Here is a 26,047-nt window from a genome sequence, read left to right as displayed (position 1 = left end):
AACGAACATTCAAGTAGTTTGCATGGAGAAGTTCTTATTTATATTAATGAAGATATATCGTTTAGTACATCATGTGATGGATATGTTAACTAGGAATATCCGCAAGAGCAATACTAACCTTAGTGATCTTACAACTGGAGTACCTAAGACCTCTGTAATCAAGCATGCCTGACCAGTCGGTTCCTCTCCCACATGTAGCCATTAGGACTCCTGATTTGAAGCAGCATCCCACAGCTACTACATTGGGATCTTTACGAGTTCTTTTAGGATCTTTACGAGTTTTGTTATTCCACCGATCTTCAAGACTAAATGAACGAAGAGGACGGAAATCCTTGACACCAACAAGAGCAACATTGTGGTGTAAACTGGAATGTTGCAATATCCCCTCTTTGCGTTGTTTGTTTGGAAGCAAAACTACAATCTGCAAATGGCACTGTCAGAACTAAGCAGAATAAAGTAGGGACCACATTGTGAACCAACCTTCAAGTTTTCAGCAATCTTGTTTTCATCGTTAGGATCCCTAACCAAACTCGCCGAGGTCAGAATGATTGTGCATCCATTCCATTCAATAACTAAGCCTGAGCATGCAAAGAACCTTCTTTCTCCTGCATATATACGACAGTTCTCATTGATAATAAAGTTTAAACGTGGAATAGTATGTAGCATATTACTGTGAAATTACCACTGAATGAAGCCAGTGAGACAACAACTCGACTTAAGTTCTGAGAGACTGTTTTGCCAAGTTGGCTCCAAACACCTTTACTAGAACCATATAAGTCGCCAAAAGTCTCTTCAAATATATTAACCAATTTCAAGCCCTCTGTTCAATGATAGACGGCACAGTAGTTGTTAGTGGCAGAAGAATGCTGTAAACAACTGCATCCCAGGACCAACTTAAAGTATCAACTCACCAGTAGCTGCAGAAGGCTTTGGATAACTTAAGCAGTCTAGCTCCCCAGATCTGTCTATATCCCAAAATCGAACAAACCCATGAAAAAGTATAATAAGGTTAGCTAATTAGCACCGAGGCTATGAGAGTACAACTATAAAAAGGCTAAAACAGCTTCTAGTTATTACGAGAAAAAAAAAGTAAAAGCTAAGTTTGCACCACTTGTGGAATCTTAAAAAACGATATCATTAGAAACACGGAGGAAATGGACAAAAGCAGAAATGATCTGACTGTGTACTTACCCCTTGGATAAGTGCAATAGGGCAAGGGCTGCACCTGTCTCTGTATTTTTACATGCCTGTGGAAAGACATAGTGAACTTGATATAAATTACGTCCACATGCATAGAATAAAATGGACTAAAACAGCACTAGGCAACATCTACACAAATAGAATTGCAGAGAACAGAGAGATTCCCCTATACAAAGCATCTAGGGTCACGAAAAGATCATAAATCCTACTACTGTTCACATTTTAAGTCCGAAAGAAAAAGCTTCTTTAAAAAATCTGCTAGCTTCAACATTGAAGTAATATGAGTGTTCTTGGGAGAGGCAGAAAAGAAGCAAGTTGTTATCTAAAGATAAACAATGAAAAGTGCAAAGAAATTACAAACACCACATATAAATCTAAAGAAGGAACAAAAATACTACTAGCTTCAACATTGAAGTAATTATTATAAAGGGACAAACAATGACAACTGCAAACAAATTCCAAATGCCATCCAAAAAGATATAAAAGGAACAAAAACCCACGATCCAGACTCTTGCACAATTAATAAGCCTTGAAAGCTGTTATGCAATCAATATAGCTTACCTTATGATTGTGCTCACTTATTACTCAAAAAAAGATCCACCAAGGGCGAAATGAATTCAGGGATGGACAAACCATACGTAAGCAAAATAAATGGAAATACACAAGATATACCTGACCCTCTTAACTTTCTTTTTCGGCATATATTTATCCAAACGTTTGATAATTATACTCCTTGACACGAAAGAAGTTCCTTCCCCAACCAGACAAAGGTTCATGCCAACAAAGTTCCCATCACAATCAAAAAGTGGCCCCACCTTCCCAAGCCTAGGAAAAAATAGTGACAGGCAACAAGGGTAAAATTGGGACAAAAAGAAGATATGGAACAAGACATACATGCGAAAAACATCAATTTTATGTCTCAGAGCTATATAGTTCAGTGCATATAGATCAGACCATGGTGCAAGTGTACCTCAGATATTTTACAGGTGGAGAGCATACACTGTTTACCATCTTTAGATCCACTTGAATCACCGGTCAGTATCCCAGTTGTGGCCATTAATGTGCCAGAATCAGCACGTGCGACAGCTACTACCTTACTGCAGGGAAGAAATTCCACCTGATGATCGAGATCCAAAGGACGAACACCAAGGGAGTAGATCGCTATGTTGACAAGAGCAATCTTCTGATCGAAATCATAGTCTCCTAACAAGCCTGTGGCAACATTGCCGTTGCGACGCACTTCAATCTATAATGGGACAGCAAGAGAAGAATACCAAATGGTGACACACTGACAGTTATCTTAAGCAAACAAGCAAAACAAGTGAAGCATGATCAGCAGCACCAACCTTCAAGCTACCACAGCCTTCTGCTTTCTTATCATTGTAAGCTCTAACCAAACTTGATGAAGTGAGAAAGCGTGTACCAAGAGGTTGGCGTTGTAATGCTATGCCCGAGCATGCAAATAACATCTTATGTCCTACACAAGATTGTAATTTTAATCGTCTATAATAGCAGCATTAAATTAAAATACGATAAAATAATTAAAGCTAAGAATACTAGAGTATGACAGCATAGTCACCATCAGACAGTGCAAGGGAGACAACATGTCTAGAAAACTTCGAAGTAACTTGTTTGCTGAGCTCACTCCAGACATTTTGGTCACAATCTCTGAACTTGTCAATTGGTTCTTCCGAATTGATATCGTGATTTAGGTCGCCTAGTTAAAAAAACATGATGGAACACAATTGTGAGTGTTCGAAAAGAGCTGTAATAAACATATATAGAAAAATGAATTGACGGCAGACCTGCAATTGTCAGATCAAGTGTCTCTCCTCCGCCATTGCAGATTCTTTTATTCTTTTTGGAGGTTTCTGCGACATTTTCCTTTAGATCATTACCAGCTCTCTTGATTTGCGGCATATTTGGAACACTGAAGCACAACAAAACAAAATCCAATGCACGTTTCATAGGAAAGAAAACATCCAATCGAACCTCTTGGAAATTTCCTGCCTTCGCGTAAGAACACCCACCGATTTCACGTTAGGGTTAGGAAGTTAAACTTTGCACCTCCTAAGGACAGATCTAGATAGTTGCTGGTTGTGCACCCAAAATTTGTAGATGTTAGCTTCAGGTTAACTAATCTCTGGATGACGAAAACCTGACACCTGAAAATTCAGTGTCCAAGGTTGCGGACGGGGTGGGTGCAGCAGATACGCGATGAGGAAGACGGGAACGGAGATGGCGGCGCTCGAGCGTGAGAGGCGGAGAAGGCGTCCGCGGTGACGCTAAGCTACGGCAAGGGAGCAGCTGTGTGGATTGTAGAGCGCGTGGGAGAGAGAAGGGGCCGATCGGGGAGGAAGAAAAGATTTGCTCCAACTGAATTGGTCCACCTCATCCCGTCACAATATGGCAAACAAATGGTCGGACCAATGCGTTGCTGTCCATCTGGTTTCCATCACACGGCCGGTGATTCATTTTGCTTTCCACCGGGAAAAAAGGCTCATTAAATCTGTACCTTCCCCACATAAATAGCAAAAATGGCGCATCTGCCCAAATCGATCCCCAGCTCGACACCATCTCCTGTCGCCGCCGCCACGGTGATTCTTCTCTTCTCACCGTGCCTCAACTCCCTCGGCAGCGCCGCACCATCCTATCCGACGCCGCGCTGTTACCCGCGCCTCCACTTGCATCGATCTGTGGCGCCGACTCCATAATGTTCCACCAGGGGGAATTGTCTTGGGGATCCCTGATCGCCGGTGGCGGCTTTGCCAGTTCCAAGGAGTGCATGAATCATGAAGGGTCAGAGGCGTTTTAAGCCATCTCCAACCGAGCGACCCAAACGGACGCGTTGGACCGTCCGTTGTGGACCGTTTGGGTGGCCGAGCGGACACCCGAACAGCGACCCGCATCCGCGTGTCCGTTTGGGTCGCACGCTGCGCCCAATGCGCGGACGCAGGGCATATGTAATAAAAAAACAAAAAGAAAAAGGAAAAAGGAAAACAAAAAAAAATAAACTAGTGGTTAATTAAACTTAGCCCTATTTTGGGCAATTTTTACACAAAAGAAAGCCTTACATGGGCTTTAAACTAAAAAAAAAAGCAAACCCTAGCCAGGGTTTGCGAGCACGGTGGCCGCCGGCAGTACTACTCCCAGTAGTACTCGTCGTCATCGCCGTCGATGAGGACGACGCCCCCCGGAGGCGACGCGCTGTTCCGGCTCGAAACGCCGGAGGGCGCCGGGGACTCCGGCCAGGGCGACCAATGCGCCCTTTCCCAGCGGAATGCGGGTTCGGAGGGCTCGCCGGCCTGCGCAGTCGTGCCCTCCGCGCGGACTCCTTCCGGAGCTGCTCCTCCGCTGCGGCCTGCAGCTCCGCCTCTAGCCGGAGCGCGGCCGGCGCTCCTCCTCCTCCCGCGCCGCCTGGCGCGTGGCCTCCTCCTGCCGGCGCGCCATCTCGAGGAAGGCCCACGCCTCCGCCTGGGCGTCCTCCTAGGCCTTCCTGGCCTTCTCCTCCAGCGCGGAGGCGCGCAGCGTCTCGGCGAGGTGCGGCCATTTGGCCAGCTCGTCGAGGTCGCGGCCGCTCGCGGGACGCCGCGAGCGCCGCTGCGAGGCTGCGGCTCCGAGTCGTCCTCTTCCTCCCGGGGCTGCGGGCGGGGCCGGGGCCGGGGCTAGGGCCGGGGCTGGGGCGGTGTCGGGGCTAGGGCTAGGGCCGGGGCTCGTCGATGTGGCGGCCGCCGGGCGGCGGCCAGCCCGCCTTGCGGGTGTGCGCGGCTGCGTGCGAGGCCGCGCCGTCGCGGACGTGAAGCACGTGTGCCGGCGCGCATCGTGCTCCACCTCGAACCACAAGTCCCAGTTGGGACTTGCGTCGTCGTACGCGGGGTCCTCCTGGAGGCCCGCCGGCAGCTGCGCGCGGCGCCTCCGGATCTCCGCGACGCGGGCGCGGCCGGAGCCCGGGATGGGCGGCAACGGAACCCGATCTGGGCTCAGGTGCCAGCCGTGGGGGAGGTGCACGTCCCCCCACGGCATTGGGACGCCGGTGTCCCAGAACATCTGCGCCACTGCAACGGTGACGTAGATCCGTTCGCGTCTAGGAGGAGCCGGCGGCCCCATGGCGAACGTCGCCGGCGCGACTGGCCGGCTGCTGCCAGCCTCGTGGTCGTTCGCGGATGGGAGGAACTCGCGCTTCGGGGCCATGGTGGCGCGGAAGCTCTAGCCCGCACGTGCGTGTGGCTGGAGTGGAGATTGGGGACTGGATAGGGACAGTGCCCCTCCCCCAGTCCACATTTAGTAGGACTGGGGCACCGACAGCTGGGCCAGCCACGCGGACCAGGCGGACACGCGAGGACGCCGCGGGCCATCCGCGGCCACGCAAACCCGGCCCAGCGTCGTTCCGGACGCCGCGGCCGTCCGCTTTTGCGGTGCGTCCTCGCGTTGGGCCGCATTTTTGTCCGGCTGGACCCATCCGGACGCGCGGGCGCGGGATGGGTCGCCGCGTTGGAGATGCCCTTAGCCTTTTTTTTTTTTGGGGGGGAGCCTCATTAATCAAGGCAAAGGAGTGCCATCCTGGTTACAAACTAAACGAGCATCCTCTGGAAACGAGCCAGATAGTGACTCATTATTAATGTTTCTACTAATAACTACTATACTAAACCTTAATAACTTCGATTTTTCTCCTAATTTTGGATTAATTTTTGGATTAAAGCTCAGCTGACACGTTTGTTTCCTTGTTAGATTGATCTTTGCTGATTATTTACTGGGTACAGTTTGGTACTACCTAGCGGTTTTGTTGTTAGCTTGGAATTCTTTTCCTGCACACTTTCTTCATCTTTCTTTGTTGGTGGAGCAGCGGTGGTGCCCGTAGCTGTGATTGTCGTTGCCTAATCGACGGTACCTCGGAGGAGGGATCCTCACGAGGGGGAGAAGAGGTAGGGGCCATAGGGCGGAGTGCTCACGGAACGGTGGTACGCGAGTTACCCAGCTTCGGAACACCTGCACGATGACAGGGCCTACTGCTGCTTGTCTGGAATTATCTGGGCGCTTTCGCGTTGTTACAATGAGTTGTTGTTCTGCCTCTAGGGCTCCCGGGATCCGGCTTATATAGGCGCACGGATCTAGGGTTTACATGGAAAGTCCTAGCCGGATTACAGATAGCCTAACTATGGTACAATATCTTGCCGTGCACGTCACGGATCCGCCTTCCATATACGTCGTACTGGATCCGGGTTCCTCATGGGCCTCCATGGATCCGGGTTACTCCTAATGTCGGTACGGATCCGGCTTACTGATCCTGGGCCGGACTTCTTCCTTCATGATCAACGAAGCATCGGGCCGCCCGATGGGCCACATGCCTCATCACCATCTGTGGGCCACCCGGGCTTGCCGGATCTAGGCACTGTCGATGGTACACCCATGAAGTATACCCACAACAGTAGCCCCCAGAGTTCTCCGAGTTTCACCTGCTGTTTCCGCCTTGCTGGTTCAACATGATCTCCGGCAAACGTTGGTAACGCGGAGAAACTTGAAGAGCTCCAACTTCGCATTTTCTTCTTTTCCCAACTTTTAGTCGGAAAATGCTCCCATCCTGCGGGACTTCATCCATCGACGGTTCTGGACACGTTTCCGGGTTAGTTCCCTGCTTGCGAATGAGAGCCTTTTATCTTCACGCGATTACCCGGAATCTTTAAAAGACTCAAACGGTTCCGCCAATCCTGGCGCCATTTTCGCGCGATTCATGCGGTAACTTATCTCTAGCCATTTTTACTGCTAGGGTTTGGGACACGTGTCGCGCATCCAACGGCGCGACGCTTGCGTTCCGACCACAGGATGCGGAGCACGAATCTTATCCCTTCGGCCTATAAATATCCGCCGTCGAGACCCTTACCCTCATTCACCCCCCTTCTCACCTTTCTACCGAGCGCCGCCCGTGAGCTCTTCCTCCGCCGTGCCGGAACCTGCCGGAAAAGTCGCCGGAGCCCCACCGGAGCGAGCCCACCACCGCAGTGTTCTTCGTGTTCTTAACTCCGGCGAGCCACCGCGCGGGAAACTCATCGCCGGCGACTCCGACCACCGCATACGCCATTACGGTAAGTCTTCGAGCTTCACTTTCGCGCCGTAGTTGGTAGGGGTGAACTTTGGGGAAGACGATGTGGGATCCGACTAAAGAAAGTTTCCGCCAAACCCTTTTTCTTCAGATGTCTTCAACGACTCCGCCTCCGACCTCGGAACCAATCATGGCGACCCCAATCTCCTCCGCCCCTCCTCCCTTCGTTCCAGTCAGGCTGGACCCTTCAAAATATTCCGGCAAGGAGGCTGAGGGGACCTCTGCTCACCCGGAGAAAGCCTCCGGGGCAGGTCAAACGGAGCACCAGGCGGAAGAGGTTACAAAGAAGTCGAAAGCTCGGAAGCGAGATTCTGAAGCTAAAGGAAAATGGTGGCCCTGTACCACCACCGAGATGGAGCTGAAGAACCTCGAGGCGGAGGGCTTCCTGCAACCCGGAAGCTGGAGGTCAGTTCCCAATGAACTAGCTCCGGCTCCGAGGAACGACGAGATGGTGCTGACGAAGGCACTGGTGGAGCGCGGATTTTCATTTCCGCCTTCGGACTTCTTCTTGGAGATTCTGAAGACGTATGGACTCCAACCCCACAACATATCTCCAAACAGCGTGCTTGCCATCAGCAACCACGTCACCCTCTGCGAAGGCCATCTCCGGGTAACCCCGAGATCTCTCTGTTCCAATACTTTTTCTCTGTCAAGAAGGAGAGGATCCGGCAATCCGCCGAACTCGCTACATGCGGATCCATCACCTTTATGCTCCGCCCGGGCCGCGTCTACCCCCCCACCGACCGCCACGAATCCGCGAGGTATTGGTCCGGGGGTTTCTTCTATCTGAAGGACGTCTCCGACCCCGCGAGCGAAAAGAAACTTCCGCCTTTCAAGAATTGCCCCGCCACCGAGCTTCCGTCATGGACGCACTGCCCCCACTTCTCCGACTCGCCTCAACTGACCCGCGCTGTTAGGCGGATCCGCAAGCTCACGGAGGCGGGGCTGACGGGGAAGGATTTAACCCTTTCCTGGTTTACCAAGCGGATCCAGCCCGCCGCAACACGAGGACCGCCCGATGTTTGAATACACAGGGCGCGACGATCCAATGCGCGCCACCAAAGACAACCTCTCCGCCGACGCCATCGACAAGAGGATCCGGGTCCTCATCAAGATCTCACGTGATCTCCACGTTCACGTATGCACCAAAGAAGCCGGCTCCTTCCAGCCCCCATGCGAAACGCGCCCGCGAGGTGCTTAGCACTGCGGCTACCCGGAAACTGGAGGCGGAAAAGAAACGCCTCTCGCTGATTAATACCAGCAACAAGGGGCAGCCTGCCATCCAGCATTTCTTCAAACCTTCCGGGTAAACGTCTACTTCCGAGACCCAAGTTCTGGTTTAACGCTCGCTCTTATACTTTTATGTTTTTTCCTGAAGCTCCGAAAGCCAGCCCCCCAAGGCCCCAAGGGTCCTCAAGAAGAGAGCCATGCCATCTCCGGCTTCTTTTCCCATTACTCCTGAGGTTGAAGTTCCGCCCAAGGCTTCCTCCGCCTCCAAGCCGGATCCCAAGGATATCATCAACATTGATGACCTTCCTGAAGATCCCGCTCATCATGGCGACTCCGCCAAGGGGACCTCCTCACCCGTTCCTGCGCCAGATCAACCAAGCTCCATTTTCGCGGGGCCCACTGGAGAAGAACAGGAGCAAAAGGCTAAGCTCCTCCAAGTTACCAACGCGACCCGAGTCAACCTCCAACCAACTCACGCGGAAGTTTCCGCCATGCTGAACAAGGTATGGGGAAAACCGGACGAGGAGGTGGGTTATCTTGCCGAGCTGGAGGACAGCCTGAAGGAGTTTTTCGCCAAGCACAAGGAAGTGCGGCAGGTAATACTAGCCCCCAAGCATTGGGTGATATAGTTCCGAGTAACATGTATTAGCCGATGCTTTCCCAGAATGTACCTTAGACGGAAATTTGAAATTTTTATACCTCAAAGACTGAATTCCTCGCTAGCCCCCAAGATTTTAAATATCCGGCTAACTCCTTGCTGCTTCGCAGACCACGCGGAAATTGCACGAAGATCTGCGCATTCACGTGCTAGAGCAAATCACGGAGATCGAGGGGCTGCGCCAGAATGCGGAAAACAGCCAAAAGGCTATCCAGCTGCTTGAGACCCGCCTTCAAGGTACGAGATCCGGGTCTTCACTTTTTGTGCTGACATAGTTGTTCAGGATGCATAATATGTGCAACTCTCTGCCTTCAGAAGAAACTGCCAAGCACTCCTCGTTCGATGAGCTTTCCGCTAAAGTCAAGGTGCTTGAGGCGGAGAACGAGTCCCTCAAAGCCTTCATTCAAGAATCCTCTAGGAAGGAGACTGAGGCGAGGAAAGTGCTCTCCGAGAAGCATGCCCACGACCAGGCGGAGCTGATTGACAAACTGGAGAAAAGCCAGGGCCGCGTGCTCTCCGTGATATCCAAGAACAGAGTTCTGGAGGAGGAGGCGGAGGCCATTGACAAACTTATCTTCCGTAAGCATTTTTCCGTGTCGTTGCGCCGTCCATCTTGTATGTTTTCCTCTCTAACGGAACTGAACCTCTCCACAGCAAGCCTTGGCTTTGAATGGTCAAAAGAGTCAAACCTTAAGAGGACGGAAGCATACGATGAAGCGCGGAGTTCAATTGATGCGCTATTTGAAGCCTGTCGCGGAATCGCCACGGCTCTGTCTCTGAAGAAGGCCAAAACCACAGTCATCGATACGATGACCAAACTTATGCAACAGGTGCCGGATTTCATCAAGGACTGGTAGAAGTCTTCAGCACGCGGAGCCGCCTCCCTAGTCTTGGCCACCTGCAAGGCTCACTTCCCCTCGCTCAACCTGGCGGATGTTGCACGCGGAGCCCCCAGGGATTCCGACATGGGCACCCTCCTCGCGGAAACCGAAGGCTACGAGCAGCTGTTTGTCAGGCGAGTGGATCACTCGTTCTGGTATAACAAGCATGATCTGCCCGAAGGATTTTCCGATGCAGAGGAAGAAGCGGGTGAGCCGGAGTATTATGGGGAAGGATCCGGGTCAAGCGGCGAGCATTCCGGAGGAAATTCTGGTGACGACTCCGAGCCGGATCCGATGACGACGACGACGGCTCCACCTACCGGCAATGCGAAGAGGAGGACTCCGAGTAGAGTTCCTGTTTTAAACAATGAGACAAATTGCATCATTTTGGCCCCAGAGTGGGTTTGTAATAAGACTTAAATTCTTAAGTAGCTAGGAACAAACGATTATGCATGGGGCGGAAACACTTATCCTGCTATCCGTTAATATTATGCGCATGTTTCGTTTTATGTCGGAAAGCAAGTGCTGACTTCGTTGTTTTCCGGCTTGCCCGCTTGACCTTCCGCGAGCCGGAAAACCTTAGCCGGAAACGCTCGCCAGCGGCGACGAAGCCCAATGGCAATCCGTCAATAACCGCGGAAACAAGCCCCCAAGCATAGGTGCCGGAAATCGCTACTAGGAATCCACGAGTTCGCAACAGACAACAACTTAATCAGAAAACTTAAGCTTACGTCCTAAAGGACGATTTTTGAAAATCATAACTTTTACACACGCCTAGGCGGAAAAATCCAGCTCTGCGGTTTTAGTCGGAAAACATACACGATCTAAAAATGAACAAGTAAAGGAGGTAAAAGACTCAAAGAGTGAACCATAAGCTTTATTTCATTGATCATGTATAACTATTACAGTTTTGTAACTCAGAGAAAATGTGCTAAGTGTAGAAAGAACGTAGCTGTGCGATATTCCAAGGGCGATCTGTTTCATCGTAGATGTCATCCGGATCCTCACGCTTGCGTTTCCGGTGCCAATTAGCAGGTCTATCCCTCAGCTCGCGGAAATCGACAAGGTAGTACGATCCGTTGTGAAGCACTTTGCTAACGACGAAGGGTCCTTCCCTTGCAGCTTATGGTCTTTCACCTGTCGAAGGCGGAGGACCAGGTCTCCTGCCATGAAGGAGCGTTTCCGAACTCGACGGCCGTGATAGCGTCGGAGCCTTGCTGGTAGATGGCGGATCGCTGGTCAGCTAAGTTCCGAGCTTCCTCGATCAGGTCCACAGATAGCTGTCTGGCCTCATCAGCTGTTTCTTCATTGTAGGCGGAAACTCGCGGTGAATCGTGGATGATGTCGGAGGGAAGCACGGCTTCGGATCCGTATACCAGGAAAAATGGGGTAAACCCTGTTGATCTGTTAGGGGTGGTTCGTAAACTCCACAAAACAGCTTCCAACTCATCAGCCCAAGCTCCGGCTGCTCGTCGCAACGGTTCTTCAAGGCGCGGTTTAATTCCTGATAATATTAGGCCGTTAGCCCTTTCAACCTGACCATTGGATTGTGGGTGAGCCACAGATGCAAGGTCCAGCCGTATCCCCATTGTTTCACAATAATCCCTCAACTCTCCTTGAGCGAAGTTTGTGCCATTATCTGTAATTATGCTGTGCGGGATGCCGAATCTCATCACGAGGCTGCAGACGAATTTTAGTGCCGTAGCACCATCGGCTTTTCTCACTGGCTTAGCCTCGATCCACTTGCTGAACTTGTCAACAGCGACCAGGAGGTATTCAAAACCGCCAGGGGACGATCTTTTTAACTTACCAACCATATCGAGCCCCCAGACCGCAAATGGCCAGGTGATAGGTATGGTCTTCAGCTCTTGGGCCGGAGCGTTTGGTTGAGTAGCGTAGTACCGACAACCTCGGCAGGTCTTGACTATTTTGTCGACATCTTCTTTAGCTGTAAGCCAATAGAACCCTAACCGAAAAGCTTTTGCAACGAGTGATCTGGGAGCGGCATGATGCCCGCAATCCCCTGCGTGGATTTCTCTGAGGATCTCAATGCCATCTTGATTGGAGACGCATTTTAGGAATACCCCTGCTGCGCTTCGTTTGTAGAGCTGTCCATCAACTATTGTATAGGTTCTTGCTCGTCTGACGATCTGTCTTGCGAGGACCTCGTCCTCAGGCAACTTCTGATCGATGAGGTAATCCCGGAAAGGCTGTGTCCAAGCCGGAATGATAGCCATCACTTCCCTAGCCGGAGACACTGCCACCTCTGGGTTTTCCGGGTTAGCGCCCTTAACTGAGGGTATCCGGAGATGCTCCAGGAAAATGCCGGGCGGAATTTGCTTCCTGCCGGATCCGAGCTTGGATAGCATGTCTGCCGCTGTGTTATCGTCTCTCCTGACGTACTTGACTTCGTATCCGAGGAAGCACTTGGCGATCTCATCAACTTCGTCTCCGTAGGCCGCCATGACGGAGTTTCCGGCGTTCCATGTTCCGGCTACTTGTTGTGCCACCGGGTCGGAATCTCCACGAGCATATGATGTGCTTGATCCCGATTTCCTTAGCGATGCGCGGACCGTGTAGTAGAGCCTCATATTCCGCCATGTTGTTTATAGCTTCAAAGTGGATCGCGCGAACGTCTTGCAGTTCTTCTCCGGTAGGGGACTTCGGGGTGACTCCGGCTCCCGAGCCTTGATGTCGCTTGGATCCATCGAAGTGCATGACCCATGTCTCCGGTTCCGGCTCCGGACTTGCATCCGGAGCTTCGTCCAATCTGCAACGAAATCTGCCAAGACTTGGGATTTTACCGCAGTCCTTGGCTTGTAAGCGATGTCGAAGGCGGATAATTCGATGCCCCATTTGGCCGTCCGTCCTGTTGCGTCAGCGTTGTTGAGAATTGTTGACAGCGGAGGCTTGCTCACCACCATTCTCGGGTGCTCTTGGAAGTAGTGTCTCAGCTTCCGGCTGCCTAGGAAAACTCCATAAGCTAGCTTCTGAAAGTGAGGGTACCTTTGCTTTGACTCCGTCAACACCTCGCTTATGTAGTAGACAGGTCTTTGGACGTCATATTCATGACCTTCTTCCTTTCGCTCCACCACGATGACGAGGCTGATGACTTTGTTGGTAGCTGCCATGTAAAGGAGCATTGGCTCTGACTCTGCTGGGGCTGCCAAGATAGGTGGGGAGGTAAGTATTTCCTTCAACCCTCGAAGAGCTGCGTCAGCTGCGTCGTCCCAGACAAATTTGTCCGTTTTCTTCAGTAACTTGTACGGAGGTAGCGCCTTCTCGCCAAGACGGCTAACAAACCTATCGATTGCTGCGACACACCCGGTTAGTCGTTGCACATCTTTGAGACAAGTTGGCCGTTTGATACACAGGATTGCCTTGATCTTTTCCGGGTTAACCTCAATGCCTCGCGAGAGACTATGAAGCCAAGGAGTTTTCCGGCTGGCACGCCAAAGACGCACTTCGGCGGATTCAACATCATCTTGTACCGACGGAGATTCTCAAAGGTTTCGTGAGGTCGCCGATCAAGTCGGATCCTTTCCGGGTCATGACCGCGATGTCGTCGACGTAGGCGTGCACGTTCCGGCCAATTTGGTCCTTCGGGCACCGCCGCATCGTACGTTGGTAGGTGGCACTGCGTTTTTCAAACCAAAGGGCATAGTAACATAGCGAGTAAGTACCAAACGGGGTAATGAATGAAGTCGCCTTTTGGTCGGATTCCTTCATCCGGATCTGATGATACCCGGAATACGCATCAAGAAAACACAAAAGTTCCGCCCCCGCCGTCGAATCAATGACTTGGTCAATGCGTGGCAAGGGGAATGGATCCTTCGGGCAGTGCTTGTTCACGCCAGAGTAATCGATGCACATTCTTAGTATTTCAGTGTTCTTTTTGGGTACAAGGACGGGATTCGCGACCCAATCGGTGTGGATAACTTCTATTACAAAACCTGCTTCTAGTAACTTTGCTAGTTCCATTCCTATGGCGCGGCGCTTCTTATCTCCAAAGCGTCGCATAGCTTGCTTCACTGGTTTAGCCCCCGGGTTTATATTGAGGTAGTGCTCGGCGAGTTCCCTTGGTACTCCGGACATGTCAGAAGGTTGCCATGCGAAGATATCCATGTTAGCGCGGAGGAACTCGACGAGCGCGTCTTCCTATTTGGGGTCCATATTGGCTCCGATTGAGACTTGCTTGGAATCGTCGCCTTCCTTGAAGTTGACTTTCTTGGTCTCTATCGCGGCCCTGAAGGAGTTTTTGTGTTCGGAGATCTGCTTCTTGGTGGTTTGCATCTCAGTCGGATCCACCGCGGCTCTGTAGCCTTTCAGCTCTTCTCCGGATATGACGGACTCGCGAAGGCGGCTTCGCCCAACTCGCACTCGTGAGCCTTTTTGTAGTCTCCGGTTATGGTGATCATACCATTAGGACCCGGAATCTTGAGCTTGTTGTAGATATAGCACGCTCTTGCGTGGAACTTGTGGTAGGTGGGCCTGCCGAAGATGACGTGGTAGGAGCTCTTGAAGGGCACAACTTCAAACGTGATCTTTTCTTCGCGGAAATTGTGAACATCGCCGAAAGCCACGGGAAGTGTGATACTGCCAAGGGAGTTCGCCTTCTTACCCGAACCACGCCGTGAAACTCAGTGTTGCTGTGTTTGAGCTGTTCCTTGGTGAGGTTCATCCGCTCCGGAGTCTCCAGGTACATGATGTTCAAGCTGGCTCCGCCATCCATGAGGCACTTGGAGAAGTCATACCCGTCTATGCGGGGACTTACAACCAAGGCGTAGTATTCTTTTGGCACAATGGCGGGATGATCCTCCCTGTCAAATGTGCACGGAACTTCCGACCACCTGACATACTGCGGCACGGCCCGGAACCGTGGCGTTCGGGATCCGGGTAGCCGACTTTGTAGCGCGGATCGTTGGGGTTCCGAGGAAGGTGTGGTAAGCCCCCACGCTCTTTTTCTCGAAGGGGTTGGATTTACTCGCGGATCCGGCTTTGGGATCCGGCGAGTTATCATCCTCGTCCATCGCCTCGGAACTGTCCTCCTCCTTGTCCTTGTTCTTGCCCTTGCCACCTTTGCCGCGTGGGCGGTGCTTCCGGGCGCGCTTGTATCCTGCCTCCGGGTCGTTTTTTAGGTCGTTGACCCACTTGCAGTTGCGGTTGGTGTGAGTGGACTTCCCTGTAGCCGGATCCAAATGGGCCAGGCAGGGCATGTCTCTCGTATTCCTCGTAGGTTTGCGGGGCGCGGGATCCGCCAGCCGTGACTTCGGTGCCATGCTGCCGACCCCCGCCGGCTCCGCCTCCACGGCCGCGTCCTCTTCCGCCTCCTCGAACCTCCGCGTTGGAACGCCATGGCGACCATGTCGGATCCGCCACTCTTCCGGTCATCGGGGTTTTTGCGTTTATGGCCGTCTGTTGTTGCCGTTATCACGGTTCTTCTTTTGTTGGTGCAGGGGGATTGCTCGTAGCTGCGATATCACCGCCTGCGTCGTCATCGGCGGCGGTGTGGTCGCCGGCAATGGAGATCATCTCATCCAAAGTCGGTTTATTGGCGTTAGCCAAACATGTGAGCTTATGCCTCGAGCAATCCTCCTCTCTGCAGTCCACCGATGAAGGCGTACATGGCGGTGGTGTGGTCGACGTTTTCGCACTCGTTCTCGCATGCCAACCATCGTGTGAGGAAGTTTCTTGAGGATTCTCCCTTCTTCCGGATACAAGCTTGTAGGTCGCTTGCCGTGGCGAGCCTTTTGTAGGTGCCCACGAAGTGTTTCTCGAAAGCGGTCTTCGGGTCAAACCAGCAAAAGATGGAGTTTTTCTCGAGGTCACCGAGCCGGATCCGGGCTGGCCCTACAAGGTACAAGCCGGAGCATGCGGCGGGCGATATTAGGGGTTCCTCCGGCAAAGGTTCTCGCATTGTAGTAATCCTCAATCCGAGTATCCGGCCTTTCGGTGCCATCATAATGCTTCAGATTTCCGGGTAGCTTGAGGGAGCTCCGTGGCTTTGGTTCCTCTCGAATCATCCTGCCAAAGCACTTCGGTCCGATGTAGTCGGTTCTGTATTCGTTGAGGCGTTCCCGTGCGTCGCGCGAGCCGTGACGGGGGGACTGTGAGCGAGAGCGAGATCTCCGGCCACCGCCTCCGCCTCCACCTCCGCCGCCACCGCTAGGTGGTGGTGAGGAGATCCGCGAGGGGGCCGATCCGACTTCTTGCTTCCGCCTTCAGATTCTCCCCGGCCCTCCCGGTGCCGGCTCCGGCTCTCGTGGCTGCCTTCGCCGTGACGCCGGCTGCCCCGGTCGTTCCGGCTCCGGCGGGGCTCCGGGTCGCGCTCCTCATTCGGCTCCTCCTAGGCTCGGGCTCACGATCGTTGTTGTGATTCCGGCGAGGTTCCGGCGTGCGCTCCCTGTTCCGGTTTACGGAAGGCAGCACGTTGTCGCGGATAACAATTCCACCATGCCCTTGAGGCCTGGTGTTTCCGAGCCGGACTACGGCGGCGAGGGGACGCGGGTAACCATTAGGCGGAGGAGAGGGGTTGCGGTACTTGTCTCGTCCAGAGTACATTGCATCCTTTCCCTTTCTCGGATCTGACGGCGGCGTCTTTGATGGTACGGGGATCGGATTTGGGTGTTCCCTGGTTTTCCTTCTGCGTTCCGAGGATCCGGTTCGCGATTCGTCATCTCGATGGCGATTGTCGTGGGCGTCCTTCGCGCAGTGGAGACGCAATGCTCCGGGTTAGATTCCAACTTGCGCGAAGTGTCTGCCTTGCTCTGCTGTTTCACCGCTGAAGCGACGAACGTGCGAACGTAGTCGATGTCAATCTCCTCGTTGTTTTTCTTCAAGATTTCTGCAGCTTTCGTCATATTGTCTTTTGGGGTTGCGAATGGCTGCTGCTCCGTTGGAGTTGCGAAGGTGATCCTGCGGGGAGCTATCAGCTCACGCCGGACCTTTTCTACCTCTCGATCAGCTTCAACGATCTTGTCCTCCCAATGCTTTCGGAGTTCCTTGACTTTCGCCGGTCCTTCGTCCACCTCCTCGCTCACGGCTGGATGAAGTCTTCCACAAAAGCTGCGGCGTGCTTCCTTTCCTCCGAGCATGGCGGCTGCGGTGTTCTTAAACTTCTTGGGCTGTAGCCAGCAGCTCCACTCTCTTAGCTTCCAAAGCTTCTAAGTCTTCAGGAGTGATGGGTTTGTTAAGGATATCCGAGCGATAAACTGCATCCATGCCCGCTTGCGCGACCATCTCTTCAGGCGACAGGAGGCTTTCCGAGGAGGAATCCTTACGGGGCCGCTCCCGCGACATTGGAGATCCGTGACGGGATGGCTGGGGGTCGGATTGGGTGCCTGCCTCTTCTGATCCGTTTTCTCCCAGCGCCGCAACGATTGCAAGTACACGCTTTGGCTGGACGGAATCAACTTCAGGCTGTTCACCGTATCCGAGTTCCTTCACCTTGCGATTGAACTCTTCAGTGTCCATGGATTGGGTGTCTCCGGAAATTGGGCTTAGATTTCCCAAAATCGATTCTTTGTCCGGAGTTCCGCTTTCTCCGACAGCCTCTTGCTGATCCGGAGCAGCGTTGTTTTCCGGGGCCTCGACCTGCTCGGGACCAGCTCCGGCTTCATGAGGGGCGGTTCCGGCGGTATGGGCCAAGAAGTGCACAAAGTGACACCTTTGCTTTTCTAACATCTGGGAGACCCAGGCGGATCTGCATTGGTCTTCCACCGTTATTTCTTGCTCAGGGGCGGATTGGGTGGGTTTTGACTTTTTCAGATCTAAGGCGGAATCTTCGCTAGGAAGTTCCTGCGTCTCGGATCGGATCTTCGCGGCTCGCGTCCTGCTCGGCGGCGGTCGCGTCGGCGCTACTTACCGGTGGGTTTCCGTCGGAATCGACGGTTTCCCCGATGAAGATGTGTATGCCGCCAGCCGGGACGATGGAGAGCTTGACGGGGTCGGTTTTAGCCGGAATCCAACATTCATCCGGAGGGACGATCGGCGGACTTCCGGCGTAAAGGACACGCCCCACGGCGATGGTGTCGTCGTAGCTTCCCATGGCGGAACCCTCCCGGTTCCGGCCTCCGGACGCCGCGAGCCCCACGGTGGGCGCCAGCCGTCGTTGCCTAATCGACGGTACCTCGGAGGAGGGATCCTCACGAGGGAGAGAAGAGGTAGGGTCCATAGGGCGGAGTGCTCACGGGACGGTGGTACGCGAGTTACCCAGCTTCGGAACACCTGCACGAGGACAGGGCCTACTGCTGCTTGTCTGGAATTATCCGGGCGCTTTCGCGTTGTTACAATGAGTTGTTGTTCTGCCTCTAGGGCTCCCGGGATCCGGCTTATATAGGCGCACGGATCTAGGGTTTACATGGAGAGTCCTAGCCGGATTACAGATAGCCTAACTATGGTACAATATCTTGCCGTGCACATCACGGATCCGCCTTCCATATACGTCGTACTGGATCCGGGTTCCTCATGGGCCTCCATGGATCCGGGTTACTCCTAATGTCGGTACGGATCCGAGCTATCGATCCCGGGCCGGACTTCTTCCTTCATGATCGACAACGAATCGGGCCGCCCGATGGGCCACATGCCTCATCACCATCTCGTAGGCCACGCGGCTTGCGGATCTGAAGCATTGTCGATGGTACACCCATGAAGTATACCCACAACAGTGATGCTACTGAACAGTGGCGGGCCCTTGTGGGGTAGATGCTGCACAATCTGTCGGTATTCACATGTTGCTATTTAACACGTTTTGTCTCTTCCTTTTGTTTCTTTTTTTTTTTTTTTGAGATTCTCCTTTTGTTTCTTTGTTAGCTGTAGAAAGCGGTGCTAGCTGCAGAAAATTCGAGTAGCTGCTTGATTCGTGGCAGCCTTGACACGTTCTAAACTTCCCAACATCTATTCCTGTGCAGGACTCCTGGTTTATTATCCCGGTCGCCATCAGAGCCGGTGGAGGCGCAGAGGAGGAGCGGAGGAGGAGCTGGATGCGGCGTGGATGAGTAGATGGACGTCCTCTTCTCTCCCTCCTGAGATGGATGGTGGAGCACCCTCATCTCCTTCGGCCTGCACCTCCGCCGGTCTCCCATGGGAGCATCTCCCTGGACCCTGACCGAGGTCTCCCTCCAAAGCTGCGTGAGCAGCACCACCACCACCGCATAGAGAGCCGCGCGAGTTGGCCGAGAATGGCACGCCGGAGACCGAGGCGAGGGGCCGCGGCGGCGGAGGCCGGCGCAGAGATGTGTCGCGCCGGCGGGCAGCAGTTTGGGAAGAGGCGAAGAGGCCTGAGGGTGACGGCGGTGGCGTTTCATTCGCGGAGCAGAGAAAGGGCTAGGCTCGCGCGCCAGAGGGAGGAGCTTCGTGGCGGGGTCGCATGGCCGAGCTCACGGCCAGAGCGGATAAGGCGAGGCCAGGAGCACGCAGGGCCTGCCGGATTCGAGCGAGAGGAACCACCTCAACACCAGAGGGAGGAGGCCAGCAACCACCTGTCGACAATTCGGTGCGCAGGTATGCGATCCTCCAATTTAGCTTCCTCTTTTCCATGACCGATCTTGGTAGATTCATCTTGGCCCCTTCCTCTACCATATGGGTCTCACCACTCTCCATCTCTATCAGGCAGCAGTGGATGCAGCAAGGATGGAAACAGCTTCGTTGACCACGGGACTGACGGTGCATAAAGTGATTTGCGTAGGTGATGTGTTTTCCTAATAGAAGATGTCACACCTTGGCTGTGAGAATTATGTGCTGACTATCCAATTTTGCATACAGCTCGGTGAGTCTCCTTCCCACTGTGTTCAGATTATTCGATTTTCCCATAGTTCACATTGGTAATTTGAGCTTAAATTGGATACAGATGTATGTACTGCTGTTATGACTACTGCTACTTGAGCACTTCAGCAGTTGTTGCTATTCGATACTGAGATTGATTTAGAAATAACGTGACAGAGTTAATTACATACATAGTGACGTAAAAGCTCATTGATGTGCACAAGATATACATGAACATCTATTTATGGGTTCTGGGAAGTATTTTATGTAATTTCCAGTCTTGAGTACATGCAGATTTCATGTCCCGTGATCTGGGGAAGCTTATGTAATTTAAGCCATGACATGTTTTTTCCTTTGGTTATTTACCTTGGTGCATGCCAATCAAATATTTCTTCTATGGATGTGATGCATACTTTGATTTTCAAGGCTTTTTTATGAGAATTTGCAAAAAAAAAAGGCTTTTTTATGAGGAAGAGGATGTCATATTATGTTGTGTTGCAGGACATGACTTTTATAAATCATCTAAACAAAACAAAAAACGTACATTAGACTTGATCGACACATGTGTGTAGTATTATGTATTCTTCCTAATTTTGTGTTTGTTACTCATGCTAATAATTCATACAGCTAAGTATTGAAGAAGGAAAATCAATCATTATTTTTTAAAGGTTTTCTTTCCTTCTACATTGAAAGTTTTTCTTGGTGAGGTGGTGGAGGTAGGTTATATTATCATGATATCCATGTATGCTTCTTTCTTGGTATAAATGTTCTATATAACCAAGGATATGCAGAGCTAGCTTGATGTTGCACATGTATAAGGGGCACAATTAGTTATATGGTGTAAAAAATAGTAGTAGGTTACCTCTTTATTTCCATGTCCTCAGAGATTTTAATTTGGAATTGTGGATGTTATTTTAAAAAACAGAATGTGTCATTCTCATAGAGATGTGTCAGTGAAAGAAGAATCCCTGCTTTATACCCCACACCTTACACTGGAAAATTCTGATTCAGATCCTGGATTGCATAGACGTACAGTTAGTATTATTTGTTCTACCCCAAAAAAATAGGCCAATCAGGAAAGCCTTCTTAATTATCAATGGGAAGCCAATTTACCATGTCATGTCTTATCGTACTCATCTTTGAAAGGAATAGATATTGAATTTCACAATCGTGTGTTACCCTTAAAATCATCTACTCTCCCTGTCTTACGTTTATTCGTTTTCTGATTGTTTTATTCAAAATAAACTAAACCATTTGGAATTGAACCTACAATGCTGCTCTATGTCAAGGGATTTTTTTGTTTTTCATCAATTCGTTTATATCTAGCGTATACAGAATGCTAAAAAGAAGCATACCCCGATGAAAACATGTATCAGTAAGAACTATACATGTTTCTGACCATACCTTGGCATAAGCTAATCCTGGGATATACAGAACTAGCATAGCACCCTTTTTTTTATTTCCACAACGTATGGTTCTAAATTTTCAGGCGGTGTACTCCCTGCTACCATCTGAACTCGCCCGTATGAAACTCCATTGCGCACTGTGAGCCATGGTATCGACGTTTTCAATGGCTTACTGTGTGTTCTTTCTGCTAGCCTGGTCCTCCTGTCGGCGTCGCTGATATCACAGCTGCGGAGCACGAATGGACACATGCTCACATGCCAGATTGCACAGATAAAAGAATATGACATTCAGTTTCATTGTAAGATGTTCACATGCATTGCCAAGTGGCAACTGAAATGGGTGGTTGATCCTGTTGCAAGTCTGCTGGAGCCTGCTGCCGCACACACCATGAAGAACCTACTCCTTGAGGAGACGGGCGACGACATATCCGTGGTGTACACCTGGCTAGACCAGGTTAGTCACGCTTATGGGTCGACCTTTTTCCCATAGAAGATCATGTAACGTGACTTGGGCTTTACTTTTTAGATGTGATGTCCGATGACAGATTGTTCCTCACCATCTGCATTAATTTTCAGGATAGATATATTTCTGTTTTTTATTGCAGATAGAATAAATTATCTGATTTATGTTTTTAACACAACTCACAATTTTCTCTATATTAGACAAGAGAATGTTTGTTTCTCCAACATTTCAGCTCACAGACAAGTTTAGTAGTTCACTTCCTTTGTTGCATTACTGTACTCTTGTTGTTTGACAGATATATGGACGCGCTACTGCTGTTAATGGCTAGGGTGAAAAGATCACTGTCTCACCTTGGTACTCTCATTCCCCATGAATTTGTCGCGCTCGGGTTGTACTTTGGGGTGAAGCCATCAAGGGCCCAACCCACAGAAAAGATGCATGCCGAGGAGAGGTATCACCACTATGAGGTTAGGGAGCTGTTGGAGGCATGTATTGACTGTCGCTGGCTCCGCTCCGCCATGCCAATTCGAGTAATTGCCGTTACCTCATCTTCTCTCCAAACATTCTCTTAGTTTTGAAGATCTTAACAATATTTTAAGATTTTTGATAATTTAGGCCCCATCTGCTGGAATTTTTCGATCATATGTTTCATGTTCATGATGCGTATATGTTTTCCATTGAATCCAGATTCATCTATTCTATGCCTGACAGACTTAAGTTGCAGATTAATAACTAATTTGTAGCCCAACATTACTGATTTGTTGTTCTATGTGCAGGTGATTGGATTGCCTGCCAAACATTCCATATAATTTCCCAACCACAGAGCCTAATGCAGGTTAGGTTATTTTCTTCTTTAAGATCAATCTACCATTCAATTGCTTGCATCCGTTCCAGGTTCCATGGATTTGATCGAGACATCATTTGTGTATTTAACTAAGTGAATGCAGAATGCAGTTTCATAAATATGACAAGCGATCACAACATGAAGCGATGATTGGGATTAAGCTTTATGTTTTGTTCCGTTGTTTCGGAATTGCTTATCTTTACAGATTAATTTCATGCATAGTTTGACCCTTAGAAAAGAAGTTTTAAACTTATAATACATGCAGATCATCTTGAGGAATACAACAACGACAAGAAAAAACTCAGCTACGTGTACTACATTTTAAGTCGATTGCATGTGCAACACCATTCGTGTTCCGGCATGAGGTCTGCTGATGTTAAGCTGCTAGGAGTCACATAGCTGCGTACTTCATGCATACATCTTTTTCTGTGCCGCAAGGTATTAACTGTTATCTTGCATATACATGATTCATCATACACAATGCAGTTATTGTCTTACCGAACTCATGTTACTTTTTAGAAAATAATATTTTTCTTCAGAACATTTGTCCAAGTAGTTCTCTTACAAGTATAGGCATCTTTTTAATGGAGATAGTTTTATTTCCTAAGCAAATAGACATAGTGTATTCTCACTAGAGGTTGCCTTTGTTTTGCTTCAGCAATGGTCATCAATGTGGTAACCGAGCCCATAAAAGATCAATATGTGTTGAGAATATAATGTGTTTTGTGTATGTTCATCAGAACGGTTACACACATAATGGACTTTGCTTTCAATCTTTTTCGGGGCCTCTGGTCAGAATATATGTGGGAGTTCTTTTGGGTCACTGTTTGAATAAAATTCTATTTCACTGCAGGAGAATTGAGTTGCGGATAATGTTGACGCGCCATGCTTTACAGATTGAAAGATGGGAGCTTGCTACATGATCAGAGACAACAATTAGATTACGAGAGTAAAAATTATCGTATTTCATGGATCTAGGGTATTCACTTGAGTATGTAACCATTTTTTAAATCTTCTCTACGGACATGGTTTTTACCATTTTTTAAATCTGCTCTACGGACATGGTTTTTTTAAGGTAAATGGTTCTTTTTGCAAATATATAGCAGTGCAAATTAGCCTCGAGATGTCCATATTGGTCAGGTGTGCGTGAAATCAATGTACGTTGAAAGAAAGTGGCTTCAGATGTACGGCCATGTGCAGCCTTCGAATATTTCAAGTACTTATGTGTAATCTAAATTAGGTTTAGCTTTACTATACGCTGCCAACCTAATGTCACACAGGAAAGAGGTTTGCAATATTAATGGGAAAGAAAAACGATTCTCTCTAAGAGGCGTGCATTTAAATTGTGTCTTTTATCGTTGCGTGTCGTCGCGCCAACATTAAGACGTTGCCTTCACTTTCCAAAACTACAACATAGTTGCGTCCGCTCACCCAAAACTGTAACTTAACTGCCACTAGGAAAAGGAGCAAGCCCAAGAATGCATGTCCATCCCTGTAGATACGACCATCAAACACAATTAACATCTGCCCTTTGCCAGCCAAATCGATCTATGTAAAGACGTCACACAAAATTAAACAACAAATCCGTTGCACCTTAAGTAAAGCCAGAACAAACACAATTGTAAAAAGAAAAAAAATACTAAAACCCACAAGTATTTAACACTGCCAAGACTCACCATCGTCTGGCCAACACATAGCGCGGCGTGCCGCCGCGCCCTTCATTGCTAGTATGCTTAAACACACACGATCTCACAGTGCACTCAGCCTACTTCACTTCATATACCAGCGCTGCCAGGATGGAACGACTGGGACCAGGATCGTTGATCATCTGGATTGTTTCAAGGCAGTCAGTCTCCACTATGATCGGCTCGTCCGTCCATTGCATGGCCAGTGTCAAACCTTGAATGCATGCTTTTAGTTCCGCCTCCAACGGACTACCACAAGGGGCCAAGGACCAGCAAACTGAGCCTATTATGGTACCCGCCGTATCTCGAAGGATCATTCCAGCACCTCCACTGCTTTCTTCCCCTCTCCACGATGCATCAGTGTTCAATTTAGACCATCCTGGTGGGGGCCTAACCCAGGGTGCCGAGATGGTTTTCGATGATGATGTCAGATCAGCTTGTCGCCCATGCTTCGCTTTCACGGCATAGCAGATGGTAGACTTCCCCTTCACTAGGTCCGCCAACGGATTTTGCTTGATGACCAGCAGAGAATCAACATAGCTGCAAAGGAAACGCCGCGACGCTTCAATTGGAGGCGCAGGCTTGTGATGCACCACTTCGTTACGGACATGCCATGCCCGCCACCAGGTCATCAGCATCATCATGCGCGTCGTCTCCGGCACCTGAACCAGGGCTTGCAGGACCCACTCTGGGCCCGAGTTCTTGATGCTCTCAAGTGCCGGTAATGGCCACACCTCCTCCATTGCCCGCTAGAGATCCTGCGCCATGGGACAGCGGCATAGAACATGGAAAGTATCCTCGCATTCCAAACCACAAACAACACCGTGCCTCAACTCCCTCAGCAGCGCCGCACCATCCTATCCGACGCCGCGCTGTTACCCGCGCCTCCACTTGCATCGATCTCTGGCGCCGACTCCATGATGTTCCGCCAGGGGGAATTGTCTTGGGGATCCCTGATCGCCGGTGGCGGCTTTGCCAGTTCCAAGGAGTGCATGAATCATGACAGGGTCAGAGGCGTTTTAGCCTTGGGGCTGGTCGTGAACGACATCGTCGCTGGATCTCCGATATTATGGCAAGCTATGAGCACTGAGGTGATCACGTAATTGACATGCATCTTGTATGCTCTCCATTATTTTTGCCACTTGTTTCTCTCCAGAAAATCATTGCAAGAGAAGAGGATCTGATGCACATGCAGATTATGTCCTAGGACGAGGATGGTGGTGCATGTGTTGCAGAGATCTGTCTCGTAGCACCTCTCGCCTGGCAACCTCCGATGGCCATGACATCAGGCTCGTCTGCTCGGAGGCGCAAAAGTTCTCGACTTGGTGAAATCATTTCAGTGCATCGATAATTAGGAGCTACCTAATGGTTGTGTTGTCAGGACTCCAGGCTGCATGGAAGCAAGAAGGAAGTGATCGTCGGAAGCAATTGCGGCAAAACGTGATTAGTAAAGGAAGCATATCAACATCCGAGGAAGCAAATAGTTTGTTAGACAAGAGCAAATTTTCTTTTAGTTGGAAGCTCTATATTCTCCATTTCCTTGGAAGCATTAAAATGTAATTAATTCTAAGGAAGCAGTTATTTTGTTGGAAGCACTAAAATGTAATTATTCTTGATGGAAGGAATATATTATTTGTTGGCTGCATTTGTCTAACCAATGTAGGCCTTGAAGCTATTCTCTTGGTGATGGAAACAAATCCGTATATAGTTGGAAGCATTTCTCTAGTATGTGGAAACAATATTGTATAACAATTGAACCCAATTATACAAGTATTTTTCTTTTTTTACATTGTAGCAAATTTCATTCACGGTGGAAGCAAA

General features: G+C 50.2%; 1 long non-coding RNA gene across 6 annotated transcripts; it reads left to right on the top strand.

Moving 5' to 3' along the window:
- Positions 1-19,331: 19,331 nt before the first annotated feature.
- LOC124658397 lies at positions 19,332-23,868 on the top strand. 6 transcript variants are annotated; one of them, XR_006989170.1, is made up of 6 exons: positions 19,332-19,567; positions 19,676-19,832; positions 19,914-21,688; positions 21,993-22,227; positions 22,474-22,979; positions 23,395-23,868. It is a non-coding gene; the product is annotated as an uncharacterized LOC124658397 (long non-coding RNA). The 6 variants fall into 6 exon arrangements; XR_006989167.1 differs by having other exon boundaries at positions 19,676-21,688; positions 22,474-22,532; positions 22,807-22,979; XR_006989165.1 differs by having other exon boundaries at positions 19,676-21,688; positions 22,474-22,532.
- The last annotated feature ends 2,179 nt before the right edge of the window (positions 23,869-26,047 follow it).

Source organism: Lolium rigidum, chromosome 5, assembly GCF_022539505.1.
Source record: "Lolium rigidum isolate FL_2022 chromosome 5, APGP_CSIRO_Lrig_0.1, whole genome shotgun sequence".
NCBI lineage: Eukaryota > Viridiplantae > Streptophyta > Magnoliopsida > Poales > Poaceae > Lolium > Lolium rigidum.
The sequence above is the reverse complement of the archived record's forward strand: the minus strand, read 5'-3'. Positions and strand labels throughout refer to the sequence as shown.